The sequence below is a fragment of the Erythrolamprus reginae genome, chromosome 3 (genome assembly GCF_031021105.1).
Source record: "Erythrolamprus reginae isolate rEryReg1 chromosome 3, rEryReg1.hap1, whole genome shotgun sequence".
NCBI lineage: Eukaryota > Metazoa > Chordata > Lepidosauria > Squamata > Dipsadidae > Erythrolamprus > Erythrolamprus reginae.
In genome coordinates, this window is record NC_091952.1 from 37270074 (window position 1) to 37292385 (window position 22312).

At 40.8% G+C, this 22312-nt stretch overlaps 1 protein-coding gene across 18 annotated transcripts in view; it reads left to right on the forward strand.

The window, feature by feature from the left end:
- Nucleotides 1–10444: 10444 nt before the first annotated feature.
- The window catches only part of EPB41L1 (erythrocyte membrane protein band 4.1 like 1), a 225865-nt gene continuing 213997 nt past the window's right edge, over nucleotides 10445–22312 (forward strand). For 2 of the 18 annotated variants that reach the window (XM_070744803.1, XM_070744820.1), the window contains exon 1: nucleotides 12176–12295. The gene's annotated coding sequence lies outside the window, so the exon portion shown is untranslated. Of the gene's footprint in view, nucleotides 10584–10633; nucleotides 11195–11744; nucleotides 11813–12175; nucleotides 12296–12875; nucleotides 12896–13353; nucleotides 13597–22312 lie in introns of those variants that run through there. The other 16 variants (XM_070744805.1, XM_070744821.1, XM_070744816.1 and 13 more) reach the window with 15 other exon arrangements.

Genomic DNA, 22312 nt, shown 5'->3' on the forward strand with positions numbered 1-22312 from the left:
AAGCAATCATTTCTAACTAGCTGATTAAGGGTAGTTACCCTATTTTTAGCCATTTTTAAAAAAAGGGTAGCATGAAGGAAGGTAAATATACGTAGCCCAGGATAATAATAATAATAATCAAATTTGGGTCGGTCACTGGGATAAGAGATGTACTCTTCCAAGCTTTTGGACTCATGCTGGAGCCCATCTACAGGGAATTTCTCTCTATTGAAATACATGCTTTGGGCTGTTCTGTGAACTGTGTTTTATGTATGGTGCCTTTCTATTGGCTGATGGATGTATTGATGGCTGGCAATTGGCTATCATTTCCTTGTGCTGCCAAGCCCTTGGTTCCTAAGTATTTGATAAGCTCGTGATAATTTAGCACCCCTGTTAAATGACAAGGGCCTCCTTTCCAGACTTCAATCATTTCCCTGGTTATCTTTGTACCTACAGGCCTAATGATCTTAGTTACAATACATTTAAATGTGTATTTTTGTTCATTGCAATGTGAGGCTACCAATGAGTTTGGATCTCTTTGTCTGACTGCTCACTTGTGTTCTTGCAATCTGGTGGTTCACTTCCTCCTGGTTTGTCCTACATAATCACAGGGGAAATCTATGCAGGGGACCCAGTAGATTACATTGGAAGTTATCTCCCACTTCCAAACGATCTTTGTAATGCATAATTTGTCCTTGTATGGTAGCTTTCTGGGCAGTGTGTGATGTCCACTTGCAGATCTCGGAAGCTGTTTTTTACTGCTTCTGAAATGTTTTTGATGTATGGAAGGATGTGCCATATAGTTGGTCTTTTACCTTTTTTTCTTTTCTCTCTTTTGCTCTTTGGACAGGCATCTTGTAAGACTGTAGCATGTTTGTATTTGATTGTCATAGTAAACACCGGAACATTGAATCCCCAGTGAGTTCCATCATCCCTGATACCTTCACTGATCCAGAGTGGTTGTTTTTTTCTTATTATTCTTCCAAGACTAAGACAGTGGGGAAACAGTTTTTGCGATTAGACACTCGTTGAGAATCAGTTATAGCCTTTGGGATGCCCTTGGCAAACTTTCAACTGGCTTGTCAAAAGCAATCGGCTCATATTCTACAGGAAAAGGCGAAAACGTAGTCAATTGTCTTCTACAATTTCAACAGGAATATTGGACTAAGAGAGATTGAATCGTGTCCTCAAACTTAATAAGAATAACATAAAGGACAATCTCACTATGACTGCATTTGTTCTACTTGCCACTTTATAGAACTTTTATTGTAATGCTTCTCAATAGAGCTTTGATTGAAGCTATTTCACCGTGCATTTACATATTATCCTCCTGATTATGGTTTTATATCTCAAAATGATTCTGTTTCTTTTTTTTTATTATTGAGGTACTGTGTTATCATAAACAGAGGTCTGGCTGTGCAGTGAAAAGATAATTTCCTTCTATTCTGATTGTTTTCAGCTGCGGTGCTGACTGAGGTTGTTTAGATATGGTACAAAGGCTTGGCCTTATAAATGCTATACCACCAGTGAGGTGACAAGAGGTTCTTTTTGCTATTCACGATAGAGGAATACCAACCTCTGTCATAATTGTTCTCCACAATTGGCCTGGGCAATATTTCCATGCAAAAAAAAGGGGGGAGGGAAGGCTAATGCAAATAGTGAGCCTGAAGTGAAGTTGAAAGCTGCATCTCATAAACAGAATGCTTTTATATTATTATATTATATTTGTAACAATAAATGCCTTTCTCTCCAGGGTTGTGCTTTCTCACCAGGCACACTTATTTCAACTTCAAGCTCGTAATTTTGATTATTATGACTCAAGCTAATGTACAAACGCAAGTGGTAAATCATATTTCTATCAATTCAAGGCTGTGATAGAAAACTGATTTTATTACTCGCATTTCAGCAAGTGGCAAACTTATGCTACATTGCAAAGCTGTTTTTTTCCTTCCAAACAAGTTTCTAGTGAAATGTATTCAACCACTTGATCCAATTTAGAGCTGGATCCCAAGTTATGCTGGTACTGTAGTCTAGGGTTCACTTAAGAGAAACAGTAACATGCCTTTTCCCCCCTGTACAACACTAGTACACAATATCCTTTATAATGTGGTTTCCAGGTTCAGCTAAACACTTTTTCATTCAATGTTTTCAAAAGGAGCACTGTAATATTTAAACATGCTATTGAGCAAGATTTTAAGATCAAAGTAAATAGCTAGCTATTGGACTGCAAGGAGAGTTTATAGTGCCAGTTAATATTTAATTTCTATGTTTGGTTTCCCTTTAAATGTTCTGCTCTAAAGAATGAATATTTTTTCTGAGAAGATTTCTTCATTATATATTTTTCCTATAACAGGTTTACTATTATTGCAGAAAACAGATATTGTAGACTTTATATTTTGAAACAGAGTAATGAAATTAACTACTCAACAATTCTGTCCACATTTCAGGTTTTAAGCTTCCTAAACTAAATTAAAAACAAAAACACTGCCTCCAGCCTTTTATTTTTAGAATTTGACATACAAGGTTTTGTATGGGCATGTAAACAAATGCACCCTTAAACATGTTTTTAAAAATCAAAATCATTTTAATTTGTCATTCAGGGATCAGATTATTTTATTCTAGTTCCTTTCTTTGGGTGTGAGATCCTCACATTGTGTACCTATGAAATTGCCGGAAAATGTTTGAAGAACAGTGAGTCAAAAAATCAAGACTGAAATCTGCAACAACATTTTTGAATATAGACACATCTCCTTAGAGATCTTATCTGGGAGACTGAACTTTGAGATATTGATTGGAGTGTTAATACAAGGTGCTTTCAATTAACATTTCAACTGCATATATGTGTAAATAAACATTTGTTTTATGGTAACTCTCTCAGCAAAACCAAATCTATATAATATACTGAATATCTCACCACTCAGAAAACTGATGTGGAAATTTGAACAGTGGGAATAGAATACAAATCTTTACCTATATCGGAGCATGAGTCTTCGGAGAGGGGCGGCATAATAAATAAATGAGATTAATTGTGGTTCTTTGACATATAAAAAATAATATTTTCCATTCTATGTGATACAATGGGAAATAAGAATTTGCATCCATGGTCTGTGATAGCCTCTTTTCCTAACTTTCATAAATATGTAATAAATGTCTGTGAGAACAATAGCTGCAATTCATAGCTCCTTGGTTTATACTCCACCTGGCTTTTATTAAACTGGATTAAAAATTGGTGGTGCTTTTGAGTTAGTTTTGAGTGCTGATGATTTCCTTAAAAAGTCCTTGTATTTTCTTTGAAAGATTTCAAATGTGATTTGTTTCTGCCTCCTATCTGTTGTGGTTAGCTCTGGCCCAGCTCCTGCCCCAAGGACTGTGGATGTGGGGGAGACATCCACATGCTGCAGGCCTGTTTTGCCTCCGGTGCAATCTGATGATGGAGGCTCCTCTGACCAAGAAGACATGACTGACAGGGAGGAGGAGAGTGTGGCAGACAACTCAGAAGGAGATCAGTTATCTAGCTCCTCCTTGGATTCAGAACAAGAGTTAATGATACAGCCACGCATGCAGAGAGCGATGCATAGGCAACAACAACTGAGAGATTATTATCAAAGAAAATGAGGCCACCTGTGGTTGGGTGGGGCTGTGGTAATTAGTGAGGCTGCTATAAATAGCAGCCTGTGGGTTTGGCCATTGTGGAGGATTATCTGATCGTTGTGTTTCGTGCCTGCTTTGCTGCCTTTGACCTTTTGTGTGCTGATTTTTCCCCGCTTTGAAAGTAAACCAGAGCAAAGTGTGTTTCACTTTGTGAAAGAAGAAGGACTCACAGCCGCAAGCTAAGTATCACAGAACTGATAAGGGACTTGTACAAATTACCAGTTTGTTTAGCTCTTTGCTATACCAAAAGAGGGCTTAGTTTAAGTGAACTTTCATTATAAAGAACATTGTTTTGAATTTTCAAACGTGTGTGTGTTTGAAATTTGTACCTGTGAATTTTTGGGAGGAGTCTACCAGAGAGCCCGACAGAACACTATCTAAGGTTGAGAAAGAATGATTGGCCCAATACAAATCACCCAGCTGTCTTTGTGCATAAAGCATAACCAGAACTCCTAGGGTCCCGATTTCTAGCCTGGTGCCTTAAACACTCCACCAAAGTGGCTCTCAAACTGGATATACTCTTGTAATTTAGCCTGTTTTCATATCCTTAACTATTTACGGTACTAACAAACAACTTTCATATTATTGTGATCAATGAAGAAATGTACAAAACAGTAATTTAGTGCAAACATGGTTGCACTGATGTAATGCTGGATGATAATTTATGGCTATTTTTTGTATATTAACAAACATTTTCTTGTACATTTATTTGTTAAAAACAACAATGATGTTCGATTAAAAAAATATTAACCTTAAATAGTTTAGGGATAAAAACATGTAAACCTAATATATCAAGCTATGAAATTCATATGTCATTGCTATATAATAATCAGATTAATCATGTAAGTAAATACACCAATGGTAAATTTAAAATAAGGCTTTTAATTGTGCTTTAATTCAGGCTCCTTTGTGAAAGGTTATTTAATGCCATACTGCCATTCATTGTTTACTTTACTCAACGAACATATTTAAGATGCTCTTTCAAATAATAAATTGTTTAGCCAGTAGAAATGATGGTTTTCATTAAGTATCTTTATAGATCCCATTTTTAAAATGGTTAAATCAATAGACTCAGAGCACAGGTGCATTTTATATATTGCAGTATGCAGAACTAACCTTCACAATTCATTGATGCACATATCTTTTCAAGGTATACATTGGTCATATCCATGGTTTTCATTTTTAGAAATATTCTTAAAAAACAACACTGTACATAAAAAGATAATGGCTGAGTTAACATAGAAACATAGAAGACTGACGGCAGAAAAAGACCTCATGGTCCATCGAGACTGCCCTTATACTATTTCCTGTATTTTATCTTACAATGGATATATGTTTATCCCAGGCATGTTTAAATTCAGTTACTGTGGATTTACCAACCATGTCTGCTGGAAGTTTGTTCCAAGGATCTACTACTCTTTCAGTGAAATAATATTTTCTCACGTTGCTTTTGATCTTTCCCCCAACTAACTTCAGATTGTGTCCCCTTGTTCTTGTGTTCACTTTCCTATTAAAAACACTTCCCTCCTGAACCTTATTTAACCCTTTAACATATTTAAATGTTTCAATCATGTCCTCCTTTTCCCTTCTGTCCTCCAGACTATACAGATTGAGTTCATTAAGTCTTTCCTGATACGTTTTATGCTTAAGACCTTTCACCATTCTTGTAGCCCGTCTTTGGATCCGTTCAATTTTGTCAATATCTTTTTGTAGGTGAGGTCTCCAGAACTGAATACAGTATTCCAAATGTGGTCTCACCAGTGCTTTATATAAGGGGATCACAATCTCCCTCTTCCTGCTTGTTATACCTCTAGCTATGCAGCCAAGCATCCTACTTACTTTTCCTACTGCCCGACCACACTGCTCACCCATTTTGAGACTGTCAGAAATCACTACCCCTAAATCCTTCTCTTCTGAAGTTTTTGCTAACACAGAACTGCCAATGCAATACTCAGATTGAGGATTCCTTTTCCCCAAGTGCATTACTTTACATTTGGAAACATTAAACTGCAGTTTCCATTGCTTTGACCATTTATCTAGTAAAGCTAAATCATTTACCATATTACAGACGCCTCCAGGAATATCAACCCTATTGCACACTTTAGAGTCATCAGCAAATAGGCAAACCTTCCCTAACAAACCTTCCCCTATGTCACTCACAAACATATTAAAAAGAATAGGACCCAGAACAGACCCTTGTGGCACACCGCTTGTAACCTGTCTCTGTTCAGAATACTTGCCATTAACAATAACTCTCTGATGTCTATGCTTCAGCCAGCTTGAAATCCACTGAACTATCCAGGGATTAAGTCTAATCTTCACTAATTTATCTATCAGCTCTTTATGTGGAACCGTATCAAAGGCTTTGCTGAAGTCCAGATAGGCAATATCCACGGCATCACCTTGATCCAACATCTTTGTGACATAGTCAAAGAAATTTTGTCTTATAAACATACAGTGGTACCTTGGTGCGCACCTGCTTTGAAACTCATTGAATGTGGTATTCAATTCATTTTGATGTGAAAATTTTGGCCCCATACTCAGCGTTTCTTTGGTACTCAACACATAAACTAAAATGTACTGGTATCGAGTACATGTATTCCTATGGGGGAAAATTGTTTGGTACTCATCATTTTTGGTACTCATTGCACTTCTCAGAATCAATTAATGATGAATATCAAGGTACCACTGTAATTCAATTTGGACTAAGATTGAATATTTGCAAATGTTCTCCTTTTATGTTCACCTTTATATAAAATGTATGAGTTGGTTAAACTATACTTTCGTGTTAAACATAAAGTCAGAAGCTGTAGTACAAGTGTCTACTCTAGACTCAACTTTCAGATCAGGATCTACGGTAACTGTCATTCCTTTTAAATATTCCTTTTAAAATCAGACTTAGTGGGATCACAATGTTTTCATGTTTTACTGGTTGAAAGCTTCAATTTCTATCCTTAAATGCCAGATATGAAGCAGCATTATCCAGATGCCCTTGTGTACAAAACACTGCCTGTTTTGCCCAGTGTACACAGCTGATTTGAAGTATAACTAAATGCCAATAGAAAAAAAAATTCATTCACAACATGACACTATTATGATTTGCTAAAGCGCTTCATATTAAAATAATTGATAATTTGTATAGCAGTAGTACCTAGAGATGTTAAACCAATTTTGCTGGTTATGATCATCACTGAACAATCCACATTTATGGTTCTGTGTAGTGTGAACCAGTAAAATTCTTGATTGATGATTCATGCATATTTTTTCTGAAAATAATCTGTATTACTCTTTCATTTTTTTCTGTATTTTGCTTTTGGTAACCCTTTTTCAGTTGTCAATCACAAAGCTTTTAGTGGTAGGAAAATTTATCCGTTTATAGTTTACATTAATCTCATACAGAAATTAGATTCCTCTAAATTCATATTTTAGAAGCTCATTTTTGTTGCAAGAAACATTAACAATATTCCCCCCAGAGCAGTGGCACTGACTGCAACCTGTTTACCAAGAGCCTGAGGCAAAAGGAAGATTGAGACCTCAGCTCAGTTGCATCACTTGCCAACTATAATATATGTAATGATGTTGCATCTGCACGGCTACCTTTTCCTCACTAGATTACGGCACCTCAGTTCTAGCCTGTTCTTTTTGGGGGTTTAAGATTGTTTGCTATATAATTTATGTAAATTACATATAAAAATATGAAATGCTTGAATAGTGTTTCGTAAACCCACAAATATATTCACACTCCAGGTTTTCCTTGAAAGAAAAATAAAATGCCATGTATGAAAATGAATTCAATTTAATGCAAAAGAGACTCACTATCCCAAATAGTGATTAAAGTGCTGGCCCTGAAACTACAAGTCTGTGAGTTCTAATCCCGCCTTAGGCATGAAGTTTAACAACAATGTTGTTGTAGACCTTCTCAATCTAAATCTGAGATATCTATATCTATATTCCCTCATCACTGTCAAACTATTTGCTAAATCTGCACTACTATTAATCTTGTCATCGTTCTCATCATCCAGCTCCTTCCATAAATGGCTGGATGACTGTAACTTTGTTGCTGGTATCCTTACCATTTTTATTGACAATATTTATTTCTACCCGGAGTATCATTAAGTGTTGTACCTTATGATTTTTGACAAACTTTTTTTAATGTACACTGAGATCATATGCACCAAGACAAATTCTTGTGCATCCAAAAATACTCGCCCAAGAAAGAATTCCATTCCATTCCATTCCATTCTGAGAATAGGTGTAGGCAGTAATGGGCAGCCAAAATTTTTACTGCCACACTGTGGGTGTGGCTTATTTTGTGGGTGTGGCTTAATGGTCATGTGACTGGGTAGGAGTGGCCTGCTGGCCAGGTGACCAGGTGGGAGTGGCTTGAACGATGAATCATTCAACTGAGCTGTTAAGTCCTCCACTTACAACCTTACCAATGTCGTTCGCTGGGGTGACAATTTGCTTTGCGTTTCCTGGATCGCCCCTCTGCCTCAGGCTGGGTAGCTAAACGAACGGATTCTGCCAGAAGCATAAATGCTGCCACCGCCGCTTCCACCCATGCCTTCTGCTTGCACCACAGGTGGAAAGTGGCCACGTGAAGCTGGAGGGGAGCCTGGAAGGAGAGAGGGAAGCTCGTCCGAGGCCAGGAAGGAGGAAAGAGGAAAAAAGCAAGGAGCGCAGATGCAGCAGCAGGGAAAAAACGGAGAGCCAAGACGAGACCAGTAATCCAGGAAGTGACAGCTGCCGATCAGCTGGAGCTGCACACGCATCTTCATTTCCGCCGGTGGAACTGTGTTCCACCCCATCCTGCCTGCTGCCCAACTCTGGGTGTAGGTAATGCTTTGATTCCAAGCAGTATTTCATATCTGTTCTTAAATAGAGGCCAGCAGGCATTTCCTTTTCACCTTTTTGAGAAAGGAACATTATTTCAGATCCAATGTGAATTTGAATTAATGGCCACACAAGCTATTACTGACTGTTCTCCAGGTTCTAATTCAAAGCTACCTTTCTCCCCTTCCAGGCGAGATGTGAAGAAACATCACACATAGGGAAAATTTGAAAACACCCCACACCTTGCATGCATGACAAGGAGTGTTCCATAGTCATGCCCCTGGCTGCTGCCCAATTCTTTGCATTGACTTTGTGGTAGAGACTGTGTTTGCAGGACACACAGAACACAAACAACTAAATCATGTTTTAGCTATGCAAATTCAGCCTGTTTGATTATTGCAGAGTTCAACATCGTTATCTCAGAAAAGTAGGAAACCTGAGGAAACTATGATTTATTTAATCATATGTACATGTCGCATAAACATAGCCTGTGTTATTATCATGGCTATGGCTCTGTCACACAGCTGTCAGTTGCCCATGCTCTTTGGTTGCCTTTTGCTCTTTACTGGCATTTCTAGGGATGCTTTGGAGACCACTGACGTTTGTATGGTATGATTGTATTTTCAGAGTGAAATACTTCCCCCTTCTAGAAATGAGCTCACTTTAAAAACAACAGACATTTCACTAGTATTGTATCTCTAAACCTGGAATATGCTTCTGCCCATTTTGAAAGATATGGAACGTATTGTCAATGTTCCAATGTGCATTTATATTCATGTCCACTAATCACTATTGTCAATAGGGACTGAAAACTCCTAAGGGGTGTTGTTGTGTTACCTTCAAGCAGACACAACACAAACTATTATACATATATATAATATCTAAATCAGAAAATTATTTGAATGGCTGCGAGGATCACATCTGTTTGTCTCCATTTTTATTCTGATATACTTTCAGCAATTGTCCTTTTGGAAAGAAAACCCATTCCTTGACTGGGAACTGGGGCAATCTCCCTACATTATAGATACCATTGTGGTTTTTTTTTAAAAAGTCTCTACAGGAGAAACAACTCAAGAGGTTTCGTACAATTTTTACAGATGCTATACTATAGGGGAGGTTGGACGTTGGGGACCACCAAGGTCATAATTTTAAATCCCATGGACCCTAATTCATAATTTTAAATCCTGCAGACCACTAATATGAATTACTTTTAAAAAGATAAATACATTTGTAAAATAATGATCAGAGAACTCCCATTTTATTAATATGAAATGCACCTATTTAACATAACAAAATTATAAATGTTTAATTATAACAAAATCGTAATTTGAGGGTGGCTTGCTGATGTTGGGGAAGTCAATCCCATATTCTAGAGCTGTAGCTGTAGTCCTTTCCTTTCCTTCTCTCTTCTTCCTCTCCTTTCCTTCTTATTTCTCCTTCTCTTTCCTCTTCTTTCCTTCCCTATCCTTTGTTCCTTTCCTTCTTTCTTCTCCTACTCTTTCATTCTCTTCTTTTTCCTTTCCTCTTCATGGACTGGTTTAATTGTTGTCAGCCATATCTGGTCCAACGATCAATATTTCTCCACCGACCACCAACACCTCGTGGACTATCAATGGTCCACGGACCACAGGTTAATGACCTGTGCTCTATAGGGATTTTCACGTGTTGAGAAAAGCCATATGAAAGCAACGACGACGCGATGGTTAACCCAATAGAACCTCGGAGACGCAACGTTGTAAGACGCCCACATGCTGGCAACAACTTTATTTTTATATATATATACAGTATACTGTATATATATAAATAAAAACAACACACTGCCCATCCGACGTTGACTTCAGCAGCCACGAACGGTGTGAGTTCGGGGCGTGGCCTCGCACTCACCTTGCTTTACGGAACAATGAGACGGGCGTGGCTGTGGGCGGGGCCACAAGATTTCCATCTCTCTGAGTGGAAGAGGGGAAGAAAAAGGCTACTACGGGTGGTAGGAAGCGATGCGGATTAGCCCGGAATAGGATGATGATCCCAGCGTAGACAGGCGCTTCCTTGTTTTTCACCTGGGGCCCCACCTGAAAGGGCTGGACGGAGCCGCCTCGGATGCCCTTCGTTTGTAAAAACAGGTGGGGCCGCACCTTGGAAAGCCCTCACGGGGCCGCTCCGCGATTGTCTCGCGGCTGACTTGACGGAGGAGGCGGAGGCTCGCCACCACGTTAAAGAGCCTGGGCGGTTGCAGCTCGCGTAGTGGCTGTTGCGTTTCATAGTCGATCCTTCTCTCCCCCCCCCCCCCCCCCCACTACCACCCCCTCCGCCTCCTCCTCGGAGGCTGGTTCTGCTGCTCATGACGTGCCTCTCTCGCTGAGCTCCCCGCCTTCCAGCCCACTCCCTGCTGCTGCAGCTTATTACTATTTGCTTTCCCCCCCTCCCCGCCGCCGCTGTCCGAGGAGGGGGACGGGGTTGTTATTATTATTTTTTGCCCCCTTGCACCTCGAGAACGGAGGGGGGAGGAGAAAAGAAAAACGAGGGAAGCCAGCCAGACGTTGCATTGTTCTTCTACCCCGCCTCCATTTATTTTTCTTTTTGCAATTTTATTATTATTATTATCATTGCAAGGAGGCTCCGGAGCAGCCTTCGATTGGTCTCCTCGCCAGATGAACCTCTCTTCGGCCAACGCTGCGTCTTGACTCCGGATTTACTCAGTGGGGAGAGAGAGAGAGAAAGAGAGAAAAAAAAGGTTAGCCGCGGCGTCGATTCCTCCCTCACGACACCTCCCGCCTTCGGGCTCCCCTCCTTCCCCCCCCCTCTCTTTGCTTCGCCTGCCTTCCCCAACCGTGTCCGACGGAGGGAAGGGGGGGGGGGGAGGCTTTCGATCGGTAGACGCCCCAACCCCGCGCAGGGCGCCGCGGTCTCGCCGGAGCTCTCAAAGGCTGAGATCACGTGGAGGGTCTCGGTGGAGTTTTGCGTTTCGCAGGCTGCGCGGGGAGAAGAGGGAGGGGTCTGCCCGCGTGCCCCCCCCCCCATAGCGCCTCCTTCTCCCCAATTTCCCTCAATTCGACTTCTCCGTTCCACCCCCTCAGTTCTCCCTCCCCGCCCGCCCAACGTCGTTCTGGTCTTTATTTCTCGTTGTTCGCGGATTCCGACGTGCCCCCGCCCCCCGTTCCCCCGCGCGCGCTCGCTCGCTTTCCTCCCGCTCTTCACCTCACGCCGCCTTCTCCTTGCGCGGCGCCCCCCATATTCCTCCCTTTACCCCGAGAGGGGTGTGTGTTTCTTTCTTTCCTTCAGGGCGGCGAATCAGCGCTCTCGCTCCCCTCGCGACTCCGGCCTTCATTGGCTGCCGGTTGTTGGCAATGGGGTATGTGTGTGTTGGGGGGTGGGGGGGATCGCGTCCAGGCGATTCAGGTGTTGCTTGTTGCCCTGTTGATCCTTCGTAGTACCTTTTGTTTTTAAAAGTCCGTTTGAACTTCTCTATCTCTCCCCCCCCGTCCCGCCCTCATTGACAGTCATAGCGTTTGCCTTTCTCCTCCTCCTCCTCCCGGTTGAATTCGTGTTTTTCTAGCCTCTGAACCTGGAGGCTTTTTAGGCAGGGGTTGGAGTAGCCCAAAGGCAAATTGGCCTGGAAAGAAAGGGGGGTGGGTGGGTTGCAGGCAGAAAGGGGAAAAAAAGAAAGAGAGAGAGAGACAGCTGTTTGGTGGCTTCAGTGAGTTTTTCCTCACAGAAAGAAAGTGGTTCTTCATGAAGAGACCAAATCACTCCTCGTTCCTCCTGCAAGCTGCATCTCTTCTGGGGTTGTTTCCACAGTTTCTTCAAGGTTGACTCAGCCTTCCATCCTTCGGAGGTGGGTAAAATGAGGACCCAGATTGTTGGGGGCAATAGGCTGATTCTGCAAACCGCTTGGATGGGGGGCCTGGAAAAAGCACTGGGAAACGGCATATAAGTCTAAATGCTATTGTTAAATGCTATATTCTTTTCCAAATCTTTGAAAGGTGTGGAGGCAGCAGGTCTTGACAACTCAGAGCTAAAATGTGTGTATGGGGAGGGAGATTTGATGCTGATGCTTGAAAACGCTGTTTTACAGAATCGCTTGGTTTGACTTTTTCTTAGATGTGAGCTTAGAGCTTTTTGTTGAGCTGGAAAAAACAACAGCAGAGGCTGTGGGGCCATCCCTGTTTGGGCGGGTTAGCTCTCTCTGCATCTTTTCCTTGTGTCTGGATAGTCTCGGGCAGGTGTGAGCGGCAGGTGGCTCCTAGGTCTGTGAAGTGTTGGGAGCGAATTCCTCGCTTTTCTGTAGGAGAGAGAGATGTGAACTGGCTGCCACGCCCAAATCCCAGGCACTTGGTGGCCTTGGTGGGCAGCTGTGATCTGTCCCAGAGCTTTCCAGCCCTGGGCTCTCGATTCATCATCCCATTTTTGGAAACGAACACGCGGCTTTTCTAAGGTTCGACGTTTGTATGCTTTTGATGATGGAGAGCTACGGTTAATTCTGAGAAATTGTGTGGTTCCCTTTAAATAGTGTAATGGTCACCCTCTGACAGAGCTTGGCTATAACACCGGTTGTAATGCATGTTAAATATTAACAGCCCTGGGAGGTTGTTTTGCTTGTAAAATCCTTAAAGGAAAGGCTTGCTTGGATACGAGGAACACTGAGATTAATGAAGATTAGAGTAACATTAAGATAACCTAAGATTGCTTATTCTGATGACTTCTATTGAATTTATTTTCTTTTCAATAAAATTGCAGCCTTAAATTGAAATCCTAGGGACCCTAGTGAGAAAAAATTATGTTGTACTTAATGTTTTTTGTTATACACATGCATAGGATTTTTTAAAAATGATTTTATCCAGTGATGTAGAAGCCAGGGTCTATTTGTGATAATTAAGGTTCTGATTTTTGTAGAATTAACAGAAGGAAGGCAGGTCAGGAAAAATGCCAGCTCCTGTTGTTCACTGTCCACTAAAACAAAAATTGCTGACTCCTTTGCTTCAGCCTCTGTTCCATATAAAGCAGAGATACAGTTGGAAACCTTGCTTTGATATGTGAGTTGATGAAGTCAATACCACCAGATGAGTTCTAGTAGATTACTCACTGTGTTACCCAAGATAATACATTTGGAGGCTGGTGCTGTGGGAAGAAAAAATGGTAAGTTGCTTAGCAAATGGCAATTCATGCCTTCCTCCCTTCCTGTTGCATTTTGCCATTTGAAGCACCAGAGGCTCCATCTTGTATCTAGGAGCTCATTGAACTCTAGATGATCTCCATTTATTTTCTTGGAGAGACCTAAATCTCTGAGTCCTCAGATAAAAATTAGATTTTTCTGCAGCATGTGTTTGTGAATGTATTCTCACTTGTTTCTCCTGTTAATGTTTTTATTTTTTTTATGGATGTTGTGAAAGGAATTTCTTTAAAAAATACCTCTTACTGATTCAGTTCATGATACAGAGGAAAGAATGAATGAATGAAACCTACAAAAGATCAGCAAGGGAATTGAGTCACTGACATTCGCTATGGTGAAAAGCGACCATGTGGAAAATGACTTGTGAATTTTGGATGTGTTTTAGAATGCCTGGAGTTTATGTAAATAGAGTAAAGAAAAACATGTAAATAGAGTAAGGGAAAACATTAATTCTAGGTATGTGGGTGTCCTTGATGCTCTCTGAGCTTGGTTGATTTCTTGCAATGTCATTACCCAAACTAAATAACATCATCAATGCTAATGTACTAGTTATGTATGTGCATATGTGCAAGAAAATTACTTGTGGTATTATTGCTGAACTGAAGTTGCACTTTGATCCTTGTTTCACATAACACATTAACACAAGGCCTGCTGATTTTCAGAAGTTTACCTTGCATCAGTCATTAAATAAAGAATATTGAGAGGGTAATATTGAGAGCATAATTCCCTCACATTTTACAATCATATATCAAAATCTGGATTCTGGTCATAGCTCTGTGGATTCCTGAGAACTGTATAATGTTTCAGGAACATAGGCAACATACTTTGAAGTTCCTCCTTTAATATTTATGTTTACAAAACAATTGTTTTTTATTATATAATATAGTTTGAAGTATACATTTCAAGCATTTTCCTTGCTGTATACTTTCTAAGCTTTCATCCAAATTTATTACAGCATACCTTGAAAGATTAAAGGCAGGCATACTTTTTAAAATCCCATTTCTTTAACTAGTTACCTTCCCTTTTCATCAAGTCCCATACTCTGTAGTTTTTACAACTTTGTATGCTGTAGGTGAAGGGAGTGTGTTTAATTATGATTAAAGTTGTATCATCACTCCAGGTGTCTTTGTGTTTGTTGTAATATAAGGATATGATGGCCTCAGTTTTGATTCTGCAGTAGGAAGATACAGATTTAAATATCTAAGATCATTGACATCTTTAAGACAAAGTTTCCTAAGTGATTTGAAAAAATGAGACACTTTCCTACAGGCAAGACAATGCCATGCAAAAAATAGACTTGGGCAGTTACCTGTTAAAATATGTCAAAAAAACTACTGCATATTTTTCATGTATGGTGGTATCTTTTATATATAGCTATAAAAAAATCTTTGCTTAGTATAAGTGTGCATAAGATTCCAGCTTAAATTAATGAAGGTGACATATTTCTATTGTCTTCCAAAAAATGTTGGGTTTCATCCTCATTTATTTGTGAACTGCTACAATTTGCAATTTGATTATTACTGATCTGAGTGGGCATTTGGGTGTGGTTTGATTGCTTTTGATCTACTTGCTGGCTTTGTCTTTGAATCCTCATTTTCCTTTCATGTCTATGAGCTTTGTCTATAAGACTTATGAAAAGCTTTTTTTAAAAAAAGATAATGAATTGACAATCTTATTAAGAGTTATGCATTCACTTGTAAATAGTACCCAATGTGCCTTTGATATCACTGAATACCTTGATCACATGGCACATTTCCTTTTTTAGTTTTGTGAAAAATAATTGTTACTGTCCCATCTATTCTCAGCTTCAGATGATGTATAGTAATACTGCTTTGTAAGAAGGCTTTATGATAACACTTTTTTTAGCAACAACTTTTTTTGTCTTTTAGAACAGCTAATGCTTAACTGCTTGATTGAAGAAAACAATCTGGTTATAGTTTGCACATTCAGAAGTAGACATCTTTTTTTCTTCTTCTTGCCATTGGTAAACTGGAACCAGAGTACAGTGATACCTCGTCTTGCGAACTTAATTGGTTCCGGGACGAGGTTTGTAAGGTGAAAAGTTTGTAAGACGAAACAATGTTTCCCATAGGAATCAATGGAAAAGTGATTAATGTGTGCAAACCCAAAACTCACCCCTTTTGCCAGCCGAAGCACCCGTTTTTGCGCTACTGGGATTCCCCTGAGGCTCCCCCCCCCATAGGAAACCCCACCTCCGGACTTCCGTGTTTTTGTGATGCTGCAGGGGAATCCCAGCAGGAGAATCCCAGCAGCGCAAAAACAGGTGCTTCGCTGGCAACGGAAGTCCGGAGGTGGGGTTTCCCTGTGTTTTTGCGATGCTGCAGGGGAATCCCAGCAGTGCAAAAACGGGCGCTTCGCTGGCAACGGAAGTCCGGAGGTGGGGTTTCCCTGTGAGGGGAGCCTCAGCGAAATTGCAGCATCGCAAAAACATGGAAGTCCTCGAAACCCCAGCTCCAGACTTCCGTGTTTTTGCGATGTTGGAATTTCGCTGATGCTCCCCTCGCTGGGAAACCCCACCTCCGGACTTCCGTTGCCAGCGAAGCGCCCGTTTTTGCACTGCTGGGATTCCCCTGCAGCATCGCAAAAACACGGAAGTCTGGAGGTGGTGTTTCCCATGGAGGGGAGCCTCAGGGGAATCCCAGCAGCGCAAAAACGGGCACTTCACTGGCAACAGAAGTCTGGAGGCGGGGCATCCCAGTGGCGGCGGCTTGGGTTTGTAAGGTGAAAATAGTTTGGAAGAAGAGGCAAAAAAATCTTAAAGCCCGGGTTTGTATCTCGAAAAGTTTGTATGACGAGGGGTTTGTAAGATGAGGTATCACTGTATTTGTTTCTAGATAAGTGCATTACTTTTAATCTGAGATACAATTCTCTGACTGTTCCACTCTTAACATAGTATTGTTGTACAAAGACAGCCCTTGGTGGTAGTTTTTCATATTACAGGCCTGCTGTGAAAGAGCCTTCCCCAGTCAGTAGGCGCTTGAGATGCCATACTATATAGCTTCTGCTATACAGTACTTAATAAGCAGGTTTGTTAGCTGCATTGGGTGGAAACAATAGAAGATGTAGTACAAAACATCTGGATTATTCTACCTGTCACTACTAATTCCTATATAGCAATGTTTTGGGGCAGCATACAAATATATCTATTTTAAAAAGGCAATATATAAACTACCTAGATTCTCAAAAATCTTCCCAATGCATACTTCTTCTGGTTATTGCAAAAAAAAAAAAAAAAAGTATTTGGATAATTTCTGCATGTATGGAATTCTGTCCCTGGGTTGCCTTCACTGCTTTTGTTATGAATGAAGAATAGGAGCTGCTGCAGTAAGCATTACTCGTGGCTTTCTCTTCCCCGGAGATTTATATTTCCATGTAGTGTGCGTGCGCTTCCCTTTTGCCTTCTTTGTCACTGGGACTATCGATGGCAGCAAAATATTTCTCAGCTCTTGCCTGCGATTGCTGGGTTCCATTTATTGCTTTAACAGCAAGTTTGGATAGTAATGGTGGCATTAAATCAGACATATTCTATAAATAGGGACGAAACATTCACAATAATTACTGCTGCAGTGAGTATGCATACATCTTGAAAGGGGTGGATTGATGCCGGGTGCTCTGCAGGCTGCTTCTCTATTGGTTTGTACAAATTGCTGGTTGATACAGCCCTTGATTCTAAGAGAGGAGAATTAAGAGTACTGTATCTTCCTTTCTTTTCACCCTCCCTGTGTGGAACAGCAGTGATCTCTGTGCATCTCTCTCTATTGACCTTGGTGTTTCCCAAGACTTCTAATGAAGAAGTAGAATTTTGCATCAGTTTCAGTGAGGCTCTATTGCTGTGATTAAAGCTGAGATTGCTAGCCATGTCCCTTTGATCTGTTGGCAAGAGACCACTCCCTTGTATTCTTTTCCTCCACCTTATTTTAAACTGCAAATGTCATTTCCAGAGGTGCTTCTGATTCCAGTTGGTGGAAAATGTATCTTGATGTGTCATAGCTAGAGGGTTGGAAGTTATGGTGCTACAGGCATTGGCTTTGAGGTCTCTTTCTTTGAATTTGGCAAGCTGTATGATTTAATTTTGCCTTCACTTTTTACCAATTGTGAAATTAAAATGTTATTTTTTTCTGCCTCTAGGGTAATGTTGGATTTTTAAATATTTGGGCATGTATTTGAATATCTCTAATGGATTCTAGAGTAGGGGTCTCCAATCTTGACAACTTTATGACGTGTGGACTTAAACTTCCAGAATTCCTCAGCCAGCGCATGCTGGCTGAGGAATTCTTAGAGTTAAGGTCCACAACTCATAATTTTGCCAAAGTTGGAAACCCTGCTCTAGAGTATGTTTCTTTTAGATGTTCTTATATTTCCTTCTTCTTTGGGGATGGAAATTAATTTTCAGTTGAGGAATATTGCCCCCAATCCAGAAATCTGTGTGTACTCTGATATATAGTGAGGACCTCTACATTCAGCTTAGGGAAGGAAACCATGTTTGTATACCTGCTATTGCTCCTTTTTAAAAACTTTCCTTACGCCAATGAAGAATTGCTGTTGGAGCCCCATGTTCTGGAGTGATTGTTTAAAATGCTCACATCAGATTAAAGTAGACAAAATATCTGGCCTAGTATGACTTGGTTATAAAATTTGCCACTGCACAAAATTATATGAAAGTGCAAATGCTGTATTCATCTGCTAGGCTTAGTGGAGCATCCACAGATCTGTCGGTCTGTGGCTTCCCATTGTGTAGCAGAATCTGCTGCTTGAACAATGTTCTCCCCAATGTTAATCTCTATAAACGCTTGCTTGCAGAAACTGGGTGGTGGAGGAAGGGATATGTGTGCATGTAGACAGGGAGTTGGAGGGAGAAGATGGTTTGGTCTCTCTTTTTATAGCCAAAGAGACCAATGTTAAGTTTCATCTTATGAAACTTCCATCAGTACTTCAGTACAGGTAGTCATTGGCTTACTACAGTTCATTTAGTGACCATTCAAAGTTGCAACTGAAAAAAGCGACTGGTGACCACTTTTCACACTTATGTCGTTTGTAGCATCCCCATGATCACTTGATCATAACTCAGATGCTTGGCAACTGGTGGCTGTGTCCCACGGTCATGTGATCACCTTTTTGCAAGCTTTTGACAAGCCAAACCAATGTGGAAGCCAGATTCACTTAGCAACATGTTACTAACTCCGTGATGGCAAACCTACGAGGTGGCATGTGGAGCCATATTGTGGGCACGTGAGTGTTGCCCTACCTCAAGTCCAGCGCGCATGTGCATCCCAGCCAGCTGGTTTTTGAGCCTTCTGGGCCCACCAGAAGTCGGCAAATGGGCCATTTCTGGATTCCAGAGAGCCTCCGGGCGGGGGATTAGAAAGGCCATTTTGCCCTCCCCAGGCTCCTAGAAAGCTTCTGGAGCTGGGGAGGACAAAAAATGGGCCTACCGGGCCCACCGTACCATTGCTTGCCAAAAGGGGGGGAAGTGCCACGAGGTCACATGCACATGTACAGGAGTGCATTGAATTATAGGTGTAGGCACACAAACGTGACCCCCTGCGCTCCCCCCACTTTTGTCATGCAATGGCAAAAAAGGTTAGCCATCACTGTACTAACTTATCTTCTGCAGTGATTCACTTAAGAACTGTGGCAGGAAAGGTCATAGATGGGGCAAAACTCAATAAATGTCTCACTTAACAACATAAATTTGGGGCTCCATTGTAGTTGTAAGTCAAAGGCTCCCTGTAGTGTTCCCAAGCATTTGTTTGAGTAAATAAGCAAGAAGCATGAAAGTTCTTTTTGGATAGCAAAAGCATCTAGATACCTTCTTTGCCATGTAGAGATATTCCAAGATATTCTTTTTATTTTATTTTTATTTATTTATTTATCTATTTAGTCCAATACATAATACACATTGAAGAGAATAGATATGTAGTAATATAACTAAAGAAATGAATAGAAGAAAAGATATAAAAGTATAGATGAACAAATTTGAAAGGAAGAAAAGATAAATGACATAAGGAGAGACAATTGGACAGGGGATGAAAGGCACACTGGTGCACTTATGCACGCCCCTTACTGACCTCTAAGGAACCTGGATAGGTCAATCGTGGATAGTCTAAGGGAAAAATGTTGGGGGCTAGGGGAAATATTCTCTGTAAAATCACTTGTAAATATTTTTTGGAAACAACCTATGTATATAAATAAGTTATAAAAACAAAGTAAATGCTCACAGACCTTTGCCTGGACTGTTTAAGCCAGGGATGTCGAACTTAAAGCCCACGGGCCAGATCCGACCCATAGGGTACTTAGTTCTGGTCCACAGGGCTGCCCTAGAAACAGCGAAGGACCGGCCTGCGATGCTTCTGCCAGCAAAAATGAGTTCCCGAGCTCCATTTTCACTGGCAGTGGGTTGCAGGAGACCATTGCAGCTGAAAATGGAACTTTGGCCACCACAGACATCTCCAATACATGTGGCATCCAGCTAGCAATGCTCACCCTGGCCATATCCCTCCCCAGCTCCCCCGAGGTCAAACAACCCTGATGTGGCCCTCAATGAAATCGAGTTTGACACCCGTAGTTTAAGCACATTACTAGTGTACCCACTAATGAGCTATATAGTAAAATACATTATACAATTCTTGAATGTAGCCCTTGACTTACAACTATTTGTTTAGTGACCATTTGAAGTTACAACGGCACTGAAAGAAAATGATTCACGAATGGCCTTTGCATTTACAACCACTGCAGCATCCTCATGAGGGTGTGATCAGAATTTGGGCATTTAGCATCCAGTATTTACGACACAACCCACTGTCACTCGCATAACTTTCCTAGCCAGCTTCCCACAAGCAAAGTAAATGGGGGAAGTAAGTACCCAAGTGACTCACTTAACAACTATGGGAAAAATGTCATAAATCCTGTACACCTTAACAACTGCCTTGCTTAACAATGTCTATGGAGATTCTCAGTCATCCAGGTCATGGTTGTCCCAAAGGTGCTTTTTACAAGAGGCAACTGAATTTTCTGGTTTTTCTTTGAAGATGTTTCGCTTCTCATCTAAGAAGCTTCTTCATCTCTGACTGGATGGTGTGGATGGTGGGGATTTGCTTAGCGATGGAAACTCTGGTCTCAATTGTGCTTGTAACTCGAGGACTACCTATAATAAAGCATGGCATCAACGTATATTACACTGTAACTCAGTTTGGATCATTGGAAAGCCTCCAGGGTTGCTTCTATTCAGAATTTTATTTTGACAAATCAGACTTAAAGTGAATTCTTGACATGACCTAATTTTTTAGTCTGGTAGCCAGTGCCAAATGAATGTTTAGAATGTACAGTAATCTCATCTCATCTCTGTTAATTACTGCAAGAATTTCCAGCTTTTTGGAATTTTGGGAGAATATTATAGCCATTATTCATAACATGGTTGCCCCAGTGGACATGGTCACGCATAAAAATAATCATTGTTCAAAAGACAGTCTGATAACCTGCAGGTAGTCCTTGGCTTATGACCACAATTGAGCTTGGAATTTCAGTTGCAAGTTGTCATAGGTTAAGGCACCATGCAACTAGCTCATTTTTACGCTAGTCATAAAGCACAGGTGTCAAACTGGATCATGTCACAGACCGGATCGTGACGGATCGTGACTTTTTTGCCTATACGGAGCCGAGGTGGGTGTGGCCTGCACATGACATGTCTGGCCTGCAGGCTGCCAGTTTGACAGGCCTGTAATAAAGTAAGTCATTGTGATCATTAAGTGAATCACATGGGTGTTAAATGAATCATCTGGACATTAAGCAAATCCATTCCAAATGGGTGGGGGTTTTTTGGCTGGAAAGCAGTAAACGAATGTTGCAAATTGTGATCATATGACCATGGAACCAGTCATAAACACAATTTGGTTGCCATATGCCTGAAATGCAACCATGTGACCAGTGATGGGTTCCTACGGTAACGGCCAGGTACGCAGAATGGATAGAAAAAATTCGGTCAGGTATGCAGAACCGGTAGAAAAATTTTGATTTTTTTTTCTTTTTTTCCCTTCTGGGCTCTGGGTATGTTTTTCCTATTGCAGTAAATGAGGTTGAATGTGTATAATTTTAGAAGCCCTGTGTGTGTACATAGTCATGCAGTTTATATAGTAGATAATGTATATTTTTGTGTGCCTGTGTGTTGTATGTATGTACACATATGGCATATATACGTAGAATTAAATAGTATATTTTGGATGTTCATTAATAGTAAATCGATAGGGAAACTGTATCTCTTTGAGGCGAGGAAAACCCTAACCCAAACCCTTGACCTGAGTGATGTCAAGTTGGCCAACTTTAAGCCAGTCACATGACCTTTAAGCCCCCCCCCCCGTCGCATGATTGTCAGGCACTCCACCTGTTCACACGGCCTGCAAGCTACACCCACAAAATAAGCCACCCCCCACAGTGTGGTAGTAAAAGTTTTTGTAGCCCTTCACTGCATGTGACCATTGAAGACGCAGCACTCCTAACTTTATGCGTTGGTTATAAGTAGCTTTTTTGAAGTCCATTGTAACTACAAATGAATGTTGTCATTTGTTGCCACTCTGCTAGTTTTATTTATTTTTAAGTATACACCTCCAAACAGTATTTTTATTTATTTGTTTATTTGTTAGTTAATTAATTGGATTTCCATGTCCA